General features: G+C 44.1%; 1 protein-coding gene across 1 annotated transcript in view; it reads left to right on the plus strand.

Annotated features, from left to right (window-relative positions):
* Myo3b (myosin IIIB) overlaps positions 1 to 16,987 on the plus strand; it is a 449,152-nt gene that overhangs the window by 29,068 nt on the left and 403,097 nt on the right. The gene's annotated exons all lie outside the window — the stretch shown is intronic.

The raw sequence follows: 16,987 nt of genomic DNA on the forward strand, positions 1-16,987 counted from the left end.
AACATAAGATGTAATCAAGAAAGGCCTGAGTCTAGCTTCATACATTTATGAGGAGGTCTTTGTGACTTTCTAGCTTCAGCTGGGTTGAACAACATGTGGAGTGCTTCTGTGAGGGGAAGTTGGGTGGTCCTCTGTGAGCTCCTGTTGCCCAGACTGCATGGAAGCAGTTCCCTTCTTGGCAGGGGAGAGCCAGCCACATCCTGCCTGCTGCAGTGAAGAGGAGGCAGTTCATGGTGTGGGGACCTTGCAGCACCTTTCAGAAGCAGGTGTCTGATCTCTTCCAGCAGGGTTCCGACAGGATGCATGCTCCTGTCCACTATGTTCAGGGACCCAGGCTTATATCATCCTCAGGTTTTTATTTTCCAAATGAAGAATTGCTCTTTCCAACAAAGTCTCTTTTTGCTCCATAATCCTCTGTTAGTCAGCATTCCGTATTGTGATACAATATTCTGAGAAAAACAGCTTAAAGGAGGAAAGATTTACTTTGGCTCACAGTTTCAGAGGTCTTAGTCTATGGTATGCTGCCTCTGACGTTTTGGGGCTATGGTGAGGCAGGACAACATGGTGGCAGGGTGTGGGGGGAGCAAAGCTGCTCACCTCATGGCAGCCAGGAAGCTGAAAGAGGGAGGGAGAGAGAGTGAGAGAGAGAAGGAGGGGGTCAGAGACAAGATAAAACCCTTCAAGGACATGTCCTCAGTGACCTACTTTCTCCAACTAGGTCCTACCTCCCAGTCTCTAGGACCTTCCAGTAGTCCACTCAGCTGTCAATGGATTTATCCACTGATGATGTCAGAGCCCCCATGATCCAATCACTCCCCAGAAGTCCCACCTCTGAACACTGCTGTATTGGGCAGCAAGCCTTCAACACATGAGGTTTTGGCAGACATTCCAGATCAAAACATCCACCATAGGAATGTCCACAGGAGAACCTTCCATTGGTCAGTGCAATTCAACAAATGTTCCATTGTGAGCCATGCTTGGGATCAAATGCAATCCTAGAAAGTATAATTCAAAATGGTTGAAATTAACTTTGTTTTCCTATGACAGCCTGCATAGTACATTGATCCGTAATACACATTCCCTTCTGTTTGTGTGAATAAGTGGATTTAGATTAAATGTAACAACAATGCATTAAATACCAATGCCAGTGGAATAAGCCCATTGCAGATGACCTGAGATTTTATTTTTAAGATGGAACTGAAAGATCCTTGATCTTGTTTTATTTTTGAGAAATTGAGCCACGTTTTTCTTTTTCCATTTTTATCCCCATTTTTATTTCACAAGCTTGAGTAGCCACAACAGTTAATTCAAATAGGCTGTACTACAACCCAGGTAGCTAATGAAATGTGACCACACCACAATCAAATGTTGACGAGCAGTCAAGATGCACAGTTCACTGGGGCAGCTCGAAGCTGCTGCACTAATCAACTGTCACATCCACATTCCCCACTCGTTTCCTCTCCCTGCCTGATTTGGACATTACTAAAGTTGAAAAATACTGGTGGAACAGTATCACCCTAACAAGGTAGGAGAAGAATAACTATGGGAGACCAACCTTGCACATGACTGAGTCACACTCCCTGGCTGGGTGCTGAGGCGCTCAGTCACAGAAATGTGGCAGAGCTTTCCCCACCCTTCTTGGGTTTAAGGAACGGTGTCTCGTGCATGGGTGTGTCTTCCTACAGCCCCATGGGTGAAGCTATGCTCACCTGTTCCTTTGTAATATAACCCCTTGCCCTGTTTAGGATAGAATCTTCCATGGAAGTGCCTTGTGTCTGTCCCCTTCTCTTACTGTGCCCTTGGGTGTGGCCTACCCAGGTGTCAGTCAACCTGTTGACAGTGGACATCATGAAGATAGACTCAGCCCCCTGAAACCTGACCCCTTGCCTCAGTTGAATAGCTTCTCCTCAATAAAAGGGGTCAGCGCGTGCTCTCCCTCTCTCTCTTTCTTCGGACCCTTAAGGTCAGAGGAGCCGTCACAGCGACCCCAAAGAAAAAGGTATTTGTGTCTCTTGTGTGGTTATTTCATGCAGCCCAGTTAGCCCAGTTTAACTGGAGTGACCCCTGAGCCTTTTAGTCTCGAGAGCAGAAACCTGGCAAATAACTATGGGGTACCCTTAGCATCTAGTATTTTGAAATGATATTATTGGGGAAATCAATTGTGTGGTAATCTAAAAATCAAGACCAGTACAATGTTTTATAAACGAAATATCTCAGCAACATACTGTGACGACAGGGAAAAATGTCTTAAAAAGGAAAGAAAGAAGTTCAACATAGAAACTAGGGTTTTAGCTGGGTGTGGTGGCACACACCTGTAATCTCAGTGGCTCAGAAGATTGAGACAGGAGGATTGAAAGTTTGAGGCCAGCCTGGGTGACTTAGTGAGACACTGTTTCAAAATAAAAAAAAATTAAAAGGGGTGTAGCTCAGTGATAAAGGGCACTTGAGTTCCATCCCTAGGACCAAAACAAAACAAAACTATGTGTTGAGAATATTACTATGAGAAAATATTTAAATAATAGAAAATTATGTTTCATATAATAGGAGCAGAGGGAGGTAGATCCAGAGGCTGTTGATTAAGCAGCCCAATAAAGTCTTCAAAAACTCAATTCTTGACCAGCTGCGGTGGTGCACACCCATAATCCCAGAAGCTTGGGAGGCTGAGACAGAATTGCGAGTTCAAAGCCAGCCTCAGCAATGGTGTGGCCCTAAGCAACTCTGTGAGACCCTGTCTTTAAATAAAAATATAAAAATAAAATAGGGCTGGGAATGGTTCAGTGACTGAGTGCCCCTAAATTTAATCCCTGGTATCCCTCTCAAAAAACCCTTCAAATTCTTAAATCAGAACCCAGATTCTTTTTTTAAAAAAATATTTATTTTTCATTTGTAGCTGGATACGATATCTTTAATTAATTAATTTATTTTTATGTGGTGCTGTGGATGGAACCCAGGGCCTCACCCATGCTAGGCTAGTACTCTACTGCTGACCACAACCCCAGCCCCCAGAACCCAGATTCTTCAACCTCTCTGGCTGTGACTGCTGAGAGTTGTGTGTTCATTGCTTAGGGACTATCTTAGGGACTATTGTGACCATGCTACCTGTGAATATCTGAGTGGCAGTAGTGGCTCTAGCATTCCAACAGCCACAGGAGGAAACGTTCAGGGTGTGATCACACAGAAGAAACCCGCCCACTGTTCCCACGGGACTGCTCTTGCAGCCAGTCACCATGTTAAATTGGAGTCTTCTCTTGTCCTGATCTGAAGCCTTGTCCACCCCTGTAACTTCCTTTGGATGCTCTAACCCAGTAGTAGAAACCTGGTGGCTTTAAACACAGAGATTCATCATCTCACAGTTCTGCAGGCTGGACATCAGGAGCAGGATGTTGGCAGGTCCTGCTTCCTCTGCAGGTCCCAGGGTCTTTCCTTGTCTCTTGCTGGCTGCTGGAGGTTTGCTGGCAGTCCTGGTGCTTGTTGGTGTGCAGCTGCCCAACTCCAGCCTCTGCCTGCCTAGTGTCTTGGTGTTCTGCCTGTGTGTCTCCATCCTCACATGGCCATCTTCTTAGAAGGAGTCCAGTCACGTTGGGTGAGGCATCCTTATAAGACTCCATTTTAACTAGTTTCAACAGCAACAACCCTATTTCCAGATAGGTTGACACACTGAGGTCCTGGGAAATAGGACTTCAACTTAATTCAACACAGAGTGACCCCCCAATACCTTCCTTTGTAGTAAATCATTCAACTTTCCAAGGTAATCAGTCAGCCACTTGGTACCTGCAGGGCTGCTGGTTACTGGTCCTCACTTAGAGTTCAGCTTTGCCTGTGCACATGAACGTATGTACATACTCTCTCTCTCTCTCTCTCTCTCTCTCTCTCTCTCACACACACACACACACACACACACACACACACACACACACACACACACACAGCTCACTCACTCTCTGCCTTAGGTGTTTGAGGCAAACACAGTTCTTTCTGGATGTGCCAGGCATACCAAATAGCTTTCCCATGTTGATTTCTCCACCTTCAGAGTTTTGTTCAGTCTACCTACATATTCTCATGGAGTATGTAGGTCATAGAGTGGCCAGTTTTATTTTTTTTTAATTATCTGCTTTCATGTTTTCCAAGTCATAGCCACTTCCTTCAACCTTCTGTTTATTTTCTGGAGCTGGGGACATAGCTCAGTGGTAGAGCATGTGCTTAGCATGTGGGAGGCCCTGGGTTTCAACCCTAGCAACACATACACACACACACACACACACACACCCACACACACACACATCCCTCTGGACTCCTGGCCTGTAGTGTTAACCTGTATCTTTTTTTTCAAAATAATCTTTCTGTTAACTATGTTTGTTTTCTTTTATCTCCTCCACTCTTTCTTGTAATAAATAATATGAATAATACTATCCCACATATGCATCGACTTTTTACATATATTATTTTGTAAGTACTCACAATTACCTGTGAGCATGCCAATTAGGATGATTACATCAATATTACAGATGAAGAATGCAAAAGGCGGCCAGTCTAAGTGTCCATGGACATGGAGTGGCTAGGTGGGCCATGGTGACTGGAATCCATATTTTGTGACTTACTGAACTAAAGCATTTCCAACATAACCTATGCCCACTGTCAATATTAGCATTGCTCCACTAATATTTGCATCAAGAATATGTCAGGTAATGCCCCAGTTGATAGCCAAAAGCAGCAGATGCCTATTTTGTGTTTATTAATGGTGATAATGAGGGTTAAGGAGAGTTGATACCTGATCTATCATTCCCACTATCACATAAGTGGTGGCCTCTGAGTGTCCATCATCGGGGAGGGGACAGATGAAATGAAGTTGGTCCCCACCTGGAATATTATCCCACCATGAGAAGCTCCAGATTACCAGGTGCACACACTTAAAGACAGCAGGCTGAAGGTTCAAACCCTTGAGAACACTGAAGTACTTTAGAAACACATGTGTGCCGAGCAGGAAGAGTCAAGGAGTATATATGTAGACTCTTAAAAAAATGCCTATATTTAGCTGGCATGTGCTGGTGAGTCCATGCTAATTATAAACATATAAACATTTCCCCATTCTGGATGGTAAATGGCTGCCTTCCAGAGCCCCTTGAGTGTTCCTTAGCCACCAGAAGTGCCTTGTCTCTTTATCCAGGACATCCCTGACCTCCTAATGGCCCAGCAACTTCAGGGGGTGAAGTCTGTCTGGCAGGCAGAGAGCCTTCAGGGCCAGCTCCAGTGGAGTTCCAAAGCCCAGTGGCCACATGCCTGCTGATGGTTAGATGTTTTGAATATGGTGGTTGCTAAGCAAATGTGCAGTGGACAGGAAGCCTGCACTTCCCGAGGACGGGCTCATCTACCAGGATAGGTGCCTTTTCATTTCATTCTTTTATTTCATTCTTAATAGTAGCTACCATTTCACCTTTTTGCCACTGAGAAAAGTGGGGCTTTCAGAAGAGTCAATTTCCTTACCTAATAGGTGTTAAAGCTGTTTGGCTTTTCAGAGAGCATGAGAATGCAAACCCCATTTTGCAGGTGAAGAAACAGAGAGAGGCAGGGAAAGATTTCTTGTACTTGTTCTCTTTACAGTGCATCCATGTAGGGTGCTCATGGTGGAAGGTGCGCTCCAGGCAGGTGTGTTAGCTCATACAACAGAGGCATCCAAAGATATGGTGGAAGGGTGCCCTGAAATTGGAATGAGAGGCTCATCATTTAAAAAGATATACATGAAGGAACTATCACCTATAATTTACAGCCTGACTACACTTTGCAATTCCAGCAATGCAAGAAAGCAGCTCTTGTAGTAAGGACCCTGTATACTTGAATCTTTTTAAAACAGCTAAAGGTCTGTTTCTGTACTGGAAAACAGACTTGTGGATAAAATAAACATTTGCTTCTTTTTAGAAAAATTTTTTTTTTCCCTTTTTACTTCCATCTGCTCGTTGTTGCAAACAACAGCTAATCAGTTGAGCAGAGAAACAGATGTGCTGTGACGGCTCCCAAAATTGGTCTCTCTCTGTCTGGCAAAGGGTCGTTGACAGGGGATGGTTGCCATAACAACCAGCTTACACCAATGCAGAAATATCGCAAGCTTTTTGCAACCACTCTTGAGTTCATTAATTATGCCATTCTTAGCTAAATGATATGATAATGCTATTTCTTTTGGCACTGACAGGAATAGAGATGAAAAATGAGATTTTTTTTGTTGATGAAGTGTTGAAAAAGCCAGAGAAACACTACCGTATTGAAATAGTATCATTGTCATTATTACCATTTATTCCCTGAGCTTTAGCTAATGAGTTTGATTCCCAATTAGGAGTTGGCATTTATTGAGCGCTTACTATGTGTCTGGCACTGAGTGCTTAAATGTAGTAACTGATCCATAATTCTCAAAAAATCCTCATAAAGTCAGTGATATTACTAATCCAATGTTTTAGGTTAAGTACGTAAGTCATAGACAGTACCTATTCCTGTCTTTGGACAAGTTATTAGGTGATGCCTCAGAATTTGAACTCAGATAATATAATTGGTTCTAAGATCCTCACTCTAAACCACTGTACTATAGCAAATTGTTGTTGTAACTACCCACATACTGGGTAAGCTGTGAATCTGTCTTCATTTTTTAAAAATTTATTTTTGATAAGAAATTATCCTTCCTAGTGTCAGTCTAAAATGAGTAATAGAGAAATGAGTCTTTGTAGAGTTTGTGCCAGAATATCAGATAACTTAAATTACAGATATGCATGTGTTTGAATGGGAGGGGTCCCCCTAAAGCTCATGTGTGAGAACATGCGAGAAAGTTCAGAGGAGAAATAATTGGGTTGTGAAAGTCTTAACCTAATCAGTGAATTAATCCCCTGATAGGTATGAACTGAGTGGTAACTGAAGTGGTAGGTTGTGGCTGAAGGAGGTGGGAGTTGGGGAGTGGCTTTGGATATATATATTTGTTTCTGGCAAGTAGAGCACTCTCTGCTTCTTGATCACGATGTGAGCTGCTTCCCTCTGCTACATTCTTCCGCCGTGTTGTTCAGCCTCACCTCGAGGCCCGAGGAATGGAGTCTCCTGTCTAAAGATGGAGACCTCTGAAATCATGAGTCCTCAAATAAACTTTTCTTCCCTAAAGTTGTTCTGGTCAGATCCTTTAGTCACAGCAGTGAAAAAGATGATGAAAACAGCAGCTACAGCAAATTATAGGCACAGCCAAAGAGTTTGGTACTAGGGGAAGCTTTACAGACAAAAGAAAAAAAAGTACACATAAAATGTTTTGAAACTATGAGACAGGGGCTTATCCCAGGAAGTGATGTCAGTCATTGGTGGAGATGGTGTGTGTCAGGCAAGTGTTCTTGTGCAAGTGACTCATTGTCCTTGTGTTAGCTGTCTCTGTGACTCATGTAGCAAGCTGCAGTTTGGAGAAAATGTCCTTTGGTGTCTGTGGGTCCAGGCATAATGCTGAGTGCCTCTTCTTCATGGCTCCATCTTACCGGGGTTAGACATAAGTGAGTTTGTTCTGGTATTGATAACCTTCACACTAGTATGTGGAGGAAAATGCAATATTTCAACACAGCACTGAAAGTCGGCACAAGTAAGGGCCAAGAGAAAAATCTAGAAAAAGAACATTCTTCAGGATTGAAATTAGGAGGCTTCAGTTTTTGTCTTAGCGCTGCCACTCATCTTTAAAGCACAGTTGTATGGCTCAGTTATTTTACTTTTGTCTTTTTAAATTGATTTTTATTTGTGCATTATAATTGTATATAATAGTGGGATTCATTATGACTTATTCATACATGCACAGAACATAATTTGGTCAGTTTCATTCCCCAGTGTTTCCCCTTCCCCTCCTCCCTCCCTCCCTCTGCTCCCCTTCCTCTACTTCTCTGTCTCCCTTCTAATTTCATGAGCTGCCCCCCGCCTTTTGTTCCCTTTTTTTTTCTTTAGTTTCTACATGAGAGAAAATAGATGACCCTTGACTTTCTGAGTCTGGCTTTTTTCACTTAACGTAATAATATGGATTCAGTTTAGATAAAAATACTTAAGTGTACAAATTGTGGAGCTTGATACATCTGGAAGCAAATTGTAGATACCTGCCTAGCCTTTTATTTTAACTTTTTTGGTACTGGGGATTGAATTCAGGGGCACTTAACCACTGAGGCACATCCCTATCCCAGCCTCATTTTGTATTTTATTTAGAGACAGGCTCTCACTGAGTTGCTTGGGGGCCTCACTAAGTTGCTGAGGCTGGCTTTGAACTCGTGATCCTCCTGTCTCAGCCTCCTGAGCCACTGGAATTTACAGGCATGCACTCTGATACCTGGCACTACTTAGCCTCTTAACCATTGACCAAGTTACTGAGTATTCCTAACCAGTTAAATGGAGAGACATTAAAAGGTAAAATGGGAATGGGGGACAATTGCCTCAAAACAAAGTAAAATAATGTATTAAAATCATTTGGGGCAGTACCTGGCCTAGTGCATGCTTTTAAAAAATGATGGCATTATTGCCCTAACTCTCACCCCTGCTGAACCTGTTCTTATCTTTTAAAAAAAGGGACTGACTTGGGTAGTTCTGCTCCAAGTTACCTTCTATTGGCAGTTTTTAGGGGAAAAGCCTTTTCCAGCTCTCATGTCCTGTGGCCCGGGAGTTCCTTGAATAATTAGGGTGGACCTCACCACGCTCTTGGGAAGATGAACCAGAGGCCAATGGCTCAATTTTGGGGTCCATGGTACCTGGTCCTTATATATTTTATTTAATTTAGTTGATTTTTCAGTGACAGAGATTAAACCCAGGACTTTGCACATGTTAGGCAAGTGCTCAACTACTGAGCTACACCCCACCCACCTGGTCCTCTTTAAAAAGAGTGGGCAGGGCTGGGGCGTAGCTCAGGGGTAGATCTGCCAGGTCCTGGGAGCTCAAGAGATTCAAGTGAGAGATCTTGAGATCTTTGAGACAGGGGTAGCGGCACACAGGCCTGTAATCCCAGCAGCTCTGGAGGCTGAAGCAGGAGGATTGCAAGATTAAGGCCAGCCTCAGCAATTTAGAGTGGCCCCAAGAAACTTAATGACACCCTGTCTCCAAATAAAAACTAAAAAAAAAAAAAAAAAAAAGTCTGGGGATGTGGCTTAGTGGTTAAGCATCCCTAGGTTCAATCCCCAGTAACAAAACAAAAACAAAAATAAAAAATCTTTAGATCTTTGGCCAAAACCCCTGTGGTTTCTCCAGCAGAATTCATCTCTAAGAACAGCTTTTGCTGTTCCCTGGTTCCCTCCAGGTGTCTTTTGACAGCCTGAGAGACAGATTCTTTCCCTTCTTGTTCTGGATCACAGAGCAGAAATCTCTGTCCTAAGAAACAGACAGATTCCCTCGCTTCTAGCTCTGAGGCTGGCCCTGCCTGCACTCACAGAGTGGCTCTGCCTTCTAAGGCCCAAGGTGCCACTTAGCACTGGTGTCCGGCTGGTGAAGGGCCCATGGCAGGTGTGGATGATGGGATGCAGCCCACCTTCCCTCCCCAGCTCCAGCGATGGCTTCCCTACGGCTGCAGCTCTACGGGGAAGTTGAGTCATAAATCACATGTCAGGGAGCGTGGAGGTGGGGGGCGGCCCTGTAGGCGGTGGTGACATGCCACCACCCTACTCCTGGCAGGTCTAAGTATAGGACCCCAGCTGAAGGCTTCAGGTCCCAGCTGGGCAGAAGCACGTGAGGCCCAGAGCAGAGGCCTGGCATCCTCTCCACCCTGGGCTTAGCAGGAGGAGCAGCTTCCATGAGCCCTTGGAACTTTCCAGGCGGTCCTCCCACTCTCTTCTGGGGAGGCAGGAGGGCCAAGGCATCTGCTGTTTACCTTTCTTCATTTTTTTTTTGTTTCCTTCAGAAGCAGAAGCATTTGCTGAAGGAACATCAGAGCTGGCCTCCACTGTCCCTGGGCTTTGAGTCCCAAATTACCTGGTCTAGTCCCTGGCTGCCCAGAGACTTCATGCCCAAGCAAACAGCGCCTCTGCTTCCTTGCCCAGTGATCTGTCAGGGGAAAGCCAAGGGGGGTGGCAGTCAGCGTTAGGAAGGGGACTCCAGAGCAGCCTTGGAGGAGGGCGACTCAGGAGCAGGTGGAGGTGGGGAGATGAGTGTGTGTGTGATGTTCTCCTCCTCTGTCCCAGGGATTTTCCACACCGTTTTTAGTTTTAGAAAATTAAACAGAATCACTCTCTGAGAGGAAAGAGCGACATTCCCAAGGGCATCTTTATTTGGTGAGGACAGGAATAAGAGACTACTTGCAGATGGAGAGGCATGCCCCAGCAGGGACATTCAGATATTCCGTCTAATTTGCTTTCCTTCCTGTTTTTCAGATGCATCATGGAGGACAAAAACAGAACAAAACATTTTTTTTTCCTTCTCACTAGCTTCTTGTCGTGAGCTCATGCTTCAGGTGTATTTGTCTCTCTGCTGTGTGACCTTGGACAGGTTCTCAACCTTTCTGAATCTGTCTTTTCACCTAAAGTAATAGTACCTGACCTAATAGGCCACACCGTGGCCTGAACTGGAGAGCCCCTCCTCACCCTGTCCTTGATGGTGTTTGGGTGGAGCTGGGCCATAACTGGCAGAGTCAGAGGGGGAGCAAAGAAGGAGGAGGGAAGGGCCAGAAAGTGAGCAGCAGCAGGAAATCCCTCTGCATAATGCTTACATGGACAGGCTCACAAGCTTGGAGTGTGGGAATTACTATGGCTGCATTTACCAAGGATTCAGTCTCTTTGGAGGTGGCTCCTGTGTTCATGATATAAGAATTCCAAGGACCAGGCTCTCTCCAGAAGGCCATGGGGAGCCATGGAATTTGCTTCTGCTCTGGTCTTGAATCAGCCGTGTGACTTTGCAACCAACTTTCCACTAAGAACCTCTGTCTCCTTTTCCTTAAAATAAAGGGATTGAATGAGTGAGTCCTGAGGTCTCTTCAGCATCCAATGAGGAGCTAATGGACCAGGGGAGGGCAGGGGAGGCACTGAGCCTCCAAGTGAATGTGCTACTTCTGGAGTCCATTAAGTCTCAGGGCAGGACACAAGTTTTGAGCCTGCTGGCTTACTTTTCACAGGGGAGGGTAGGGAGGATGGGAGTGAGTGTTGTCATAATTCTGAGAAGGACTTACCACACAAGGAAGGATGAATACTGTGTCCTCAGAGTTTTGGGGAATTTAGGTGCAGACATCAGCTGTATACTGGCCTCAAATCCAGAAAGAGTCCCCTGTACCCTCCCTTTGCTGCGGTGGGGGTCTGTGCTATGTGAGCTCACACCCTGTGTTTTTAATTTGAACCTGGGTTTATTTCTCTAAAGGCTTAAGCTGAATACTATGATCCTGGGGAAAAGACTTGTAGAACAGCACATTTTAATTAGAGACCCTTCATAAGAACACTCTAGTTTAAATTATTTCTGGCAATTTCTCTGTGTTCAGAATATAGATTCAATCCTATTCTTAATTTAAGTTTTATGAAAGAAACAACAACAAAAAAATCAATTCCAGTTCATTTAGTCCTCCTCCTTTTTGCAAAACAAACAAACAAACCCCCAAAGCTCGGATATATCCTCCCTTGAAGTTACATTTTGTTCTAGGGAAGAGATTTGGCTTGTTTATTCAAGTATCTTGGCTTATAGCAGTTGAAGATGTTTGCATCTAAAACTATGAAATATTTTTACCACTGGAATATTTATCACTGCAATTTTCGATTCCAGAGAAGTTCTATTTTAGAAATCTTTGCAATCAATAATATTTATCAATTATGCTGGGTGAATGGTGTAAGCAAAATTAAGAATCCCATTTACCTACCTACCTCAGCCCATCTTATTTGCCAGTCTATTGCCTGCACGTTGGGGCTCAAGGTCAGCCAAGGATTAATAGCATTAGGTCTATTTGCCTGGCCTCTTATTTAGCTGAATTTAGCTCTTGAGATAACAGCATTTTGCCTGTGTACTTGAATGAAATTTTAATCTCTATCTTTGGTTATTATTTTGCACTGCACAATCAATTCTAGTAAGGAGAGGAACAAGAATATAGAAGCCAAACTTAATTACATTTTAAATGACCTTTAGTAATATTAGTGGCAAAATAATAATATCTGAAAAGACCTTTTCTATTTTAAATTTGGTAAATTATTTTTTTAGGAGAGCAAAATGTATTATAATGTTATTTGTTTTGAAACATTGGTTAAAATCACATTATTGAAAGAGATTTTGGCCCAGCAGCTATTTGATATATAATTCGATGAATGATTTAAGTTAAATATCTTGGAGAAATCTAGGTTTCTGAACCCAGGACTATTTCTATTCCTTTTATTCCTAGTCAAAACCAGATGTCCATTTCAGATAGAGAGACCTTGAGATGACAGAGGCTCACGTCCTGAGAGCCCAAGGCTTTCTGTAAGAGGCAGAGGACACCTCGCACCCTGTCTTGGGGGGGCCTTGTTAGTAAGTCCTACTCTTGGTCAAGATTGAAATGCACAGCTAGGCACGGTGGTGCACGCCTGTAATACCAGCAGCTTGAGAGGCTGAGGCAGGAGGATTGGGAGTTCAAAACCAGCCTCAGCAAATATGAGGCCTTAAGTAACTCAGTGAGTCCCTGTCTCTAAATCAAATGCAAAACAGGGCTGGGGATGTGGCTCAGTGGTTGAGAGCCCCTGAGTTCAGTCCCCAGAACCCACCCACCCCCCGCCCCACAAAAATTGCTCCCTAAGCCTGTTTCGTGCAATAGAAAGTGTTCTCCCTGGGAAGGAAATTTCCAGCATTCTTCTTTTATCAATATCATGGGAACTTACTTTTATATCCACGGCACTTTAACCTGACAACTTATAAAGAATTTCAACAGTCAACAAATACCCCCAAAGAAGGAAACCCACCCTTGAAAGTCAAAGCAAACTTTTCAATATTTATACCCTTAAGATGAAAAATGAATGAAAACAAAACAACAAAAACAAAAAAAAAAACCAAACTTGCCCCTTTTTATCACTGAAATAGTTCATACTCCCTATAGACATTTTGGAAAATCCCAAAGATCCTCAAGAAGTAAATAAAATAAATATAATCCAGACACAAATGACCCCTGGATAAGGGGATACTTCAGACGAGGCTCATGAGAAGGGAGCTCTTAGTTGACATGAGAAGAGGAGGGACAGAGAGATGAAATATTTGGCCAAAAATCTCCCTGTGAGGAAAGCAGCAGAATCAAAAGGGAGTTGCATGGCTTCAGAATTTTCCTCCTCTGGCAGAGGAGCAAGTCTCTCTAGGCCCCAAGGGCTGCTGACAACTGGTGACTCAGGACAGAGCTCAGCTGACCATGCTGAGGGAGACAAGATGGTTTGTTTCAGCAGCTTTTATCCGTTGGTGCATCCCCCACCCCCATAAGTCCCTGCAGGAGGAACGAGAGGGGTCCCATCTGTGAGCAGTACAGAGCCACTGGGGGTGCATTCAGGAGTCTGCAGCATGGAGATCGTTAGAAGGCTGGAAAGAACGGTTCCCACCATCCGCGGAGAGGGACAGCTAGCCCTTGCTCCAAAGACCAGTTTGAGCTCAGTCATCAGGGAAAACTTGTTTCTTTCGTCCTCATTCCTCACCAGAAAGAAAAGTTTGGGGAAGCCAAAGTGGTTACGACCAACATTTGGGGAACCTAAGCCCACCTCTGGGGTAAAATAGCTATTGGCATTGGGCTTGAAGGCTGCCCACTGCATAGATATTGCTAGTAATCTCGGCTTTAGTGTCTTTTCTCTTCCTAAAATAAGCAACAGGGAAGTCTAAGTGCACCAGAAGAGCCATAAGTTCGAATTTTAAGGTAGGAGCTTGGACATGCTCCATTAAGCAGCATCTAAACAATTGCTCTGTCCCTGACGCTTGTCGTCTTTAACGGAGGCATTAGCACAGCAGCCGGCATCTTTTCATAGACCTTAAGACCTTCTGCAAAATATTGCACTAAAATCCCCTCGAGTGTCCATCCACCATTCGCTGTAGCTCATTTGCATGGAGATGTTAGCCTCTCGGTTTGAGATCCTTCCCCAAGATCTCTTACTTGGAAATTGTGAAGTCACTGAGTGTTTGTTAGAGCCCGAAGGGATGGCGGAGACCCTTGGTTCCCACCTTGCCATTCTGCAGATCAGGAGAGGTCCTGAGAACACAAGTGGTTTGTTTACACCTGCTTAGGGGGAGGTTCAGATCTTATCTGAACTACCTGGAAAACTGACTTTTTTTTTCCAACTTCCTTTTTGTAAATGGCACCATCATTGTCCTGGTCACCCAGGATTGACGTGTCCTCGCCTAACCTCCCCTGTTAAGTCACACTCCAGGTCCTGCTGGTCTTCTCTCAAACTCCCTCTCATGCCCTTTCTCTCCTTGCATCCCACGGCTGCCACCCCCTGTCACACTGCTGGGGTGGCAGCAAAGTCTCCAGGTCAGGGGCCTTGGGGGTGGAGGGAGAGAAAGGATGAGGTGTTTGGGTCCTGGCCTGGTGTCAACTCTATCTCAACCCATTTCTTTCCATCCCCCTAGTATGACTTCAGGGACCCGCAAAGTCTGGTCTCAAGGGAATGCCCCCGCATGCCGTCACTGCTTTCCTTTCTCCATGGAATCAAACGCCACTGGATGATCTCAGCATCCTTAACTCAGCTTTCCTTTACCTAGAGACCAAGAGGATGCTGAGCTAAGACGAACGATTATACTCTTCTCTGAAAGAGATAATTGCACTCTGTGGTGTTAGATTGACGGGGAATACAAATTCAGGATGTGCTGGCCGTCAGTCCCAGGTACTGACCTTCAGTCAGATGCATCCTCTTAAGAGTGCTTCTTCTAACCCCATCACACATGCTCCTTTGTCTACTCCTGGAAAGGAGCAGTCCTGACGGAGGAGTCTCCTCTGAGGAGATGACAAAATGTAGGTGACAAAACCCTCAAAAAAATGGCGTTAGATTAGTCAAAATATGAAAGCAAAGCTGATAATTTTAATGGAATAGCCCTTATGAGGTATATCACTTAATGCACAGTGATGACTTGCTCCTTAGTCCCTCGCCCTGCCTGGGTTCCAATCCCAGCATGACGATTCCTAGCTGCATGACTCTGGGTAAGCTGCTCAACATGGCTGTGCCTCAGTTTCCATAGTGACTAAAGGAGATAATAGCATCTCCTTCGTGAAATTATGATGGAGATTAAATTGCATGTGAGACTTCTCCCCTCAGGACTTACTACCATGCCTGCATGGTTACAAAAGAATTATTTGTGAATTATTCTATCAGTGTGATTTTCTGTAAACTTCCTTGGAAGGCTGAGCTTAAAGGATACATGATGAGCTGAGTTTTGGGAGAAGAATTTGCCTGACAAGTACTTTTCTATTAATCAGACTGAGCTGAAGATGGTGTTTTATTTGTACAGGGAAGTTGAAACCAGATAAATGCTTTGAATATTTTATGACAACATTCAAAGAGTGTTAGGATGTCTCCAGCCCCACATTTAATGTGTTCTTGGAATGCCCAACATGGCTAGATGTGGATTTGAACTTCTCCCTGGGAGTCGTACTGTGGATATTGGACATTTTCATTGGGGGTGCTTATCTGGAAGTGTCTCCCTTTAATTTCATGAGCATTTGAAGTCTGAATCCTTTATTGGACATGTTAGTACACACTGAGGACATTTATGGTTGTCATGGTCTGTCATTTAATTATTAGAGGTGCACTGTACATTCCAACTGGATGTAATGCCTGTTAGGAGAGGGGTAGAGTCTATTTCTCTTTCTCTCACAGGGCCCAATACAGTGTCATGAATGAGGACAGTGAACTGTCTGCTGATTGATAGCTCTAAAATGATGTTTGTCTCACACTTCTGAAAATGTCATTTCTGAAAGGGAAGGTGTTGAATAGCCTTATCTTGAGCTCTTTATAAATAGTGTAGGTTGTCACCTGATTGGGGTGAGAAAAGTAAGGTCTTTGGGGGCAATGAAATGGCCTCTGTTTCCAAAATTGGAATTACTTGAACTTTAGTTGGAATGCACACTTGAAAATTATGTGTTGAAAGTATGACAGGATATTCTATGATAGGGCGTTCTATTTGAACAGAGGGGTTGGGGCCAAGCCAAGAATGCCTGGATATGGAAAAACATTTTCCAGTTGAGAAGCCAGAAGAGAAGAAGAGTAGAGGGCAGTTGTGAGAGCAAGAGAACAAAGTCTAGGGCAAGATGGCCAACACGTTGCCCCAGGCCTTGCAAGTCCAAAGAACTGGATGGAAGACAGAAGGTGCACTAGTTTTCTCTCATTAACAATTCCCAAAATTTAGTGGCTTAAAACAACACACATCCCTTATTGTCTTAGTCCATTTTGTGCTGCATACCTATAAAGCAGAAAACTGTATTCCCACAGTCGGGAAATCCAAGATCAAGGTTCTGGCATATGCTTGGGCCTTTTTACTGTGTCTACACGTGGAGGAAAATGGAAGAGAGCTTTCCATTGCTGCAAGAGCTCTGTGTTTCATATTAATCCATTTATGAATGGAGCTTTGTCACCTAAACATTCCCCCAAAGGCCCTGCCTCCCAACTCTATTGCATGGGGACTGTTCCTAAAACATGAAGTTTTGGGTACACCTTTAGACCATAGGACTTATCTTCCAGTTCTCCAAGTCAGAAGTCCAGTATGAATCTTAACATCAACTTCTCCATTTGGACGTCTCCCATCTGGGAGACTCAGGCTTAAAGCTCCAGCTTTGCACCCCAAACCTGCTTCCTCTTTTCCCTTCCCCATCTCAGGAAAAGCCAATTCTGGAAGTTGCTCAGGTCAAACGCCTTGGAGTCATCCTCAACTCCTCTTTCTTATATGCCCCATTCTACCAATCCAGTTGGCTCTACCTTCAAAATTGCATCCCCAATCTGATAATTTGTCACCATGTCACACCTGGATTCCCGCAGCAGTCTTTTTAACTGGTTCTCATCTTCCTCTCATGTCCCACTTCAATCCACCTCCAACACAGCAGCCAGGGAAATCC

Source organism: Urocitellus parryii, chromosome 1 (genome assembly GCF_045843805.1).
Source record: "Urocitellus parryii isolate mUroPar1 chromosome 1, mUroPar1.hap1, whole genome shotgun sequence".
Taxonomy (NCBI): domain Eukaryota; kingdom Metazoa; phylum Chordata; class Mammalia; order Rodentia; family Sciuridae; genus Urocitellus; species Urocitellus parryii.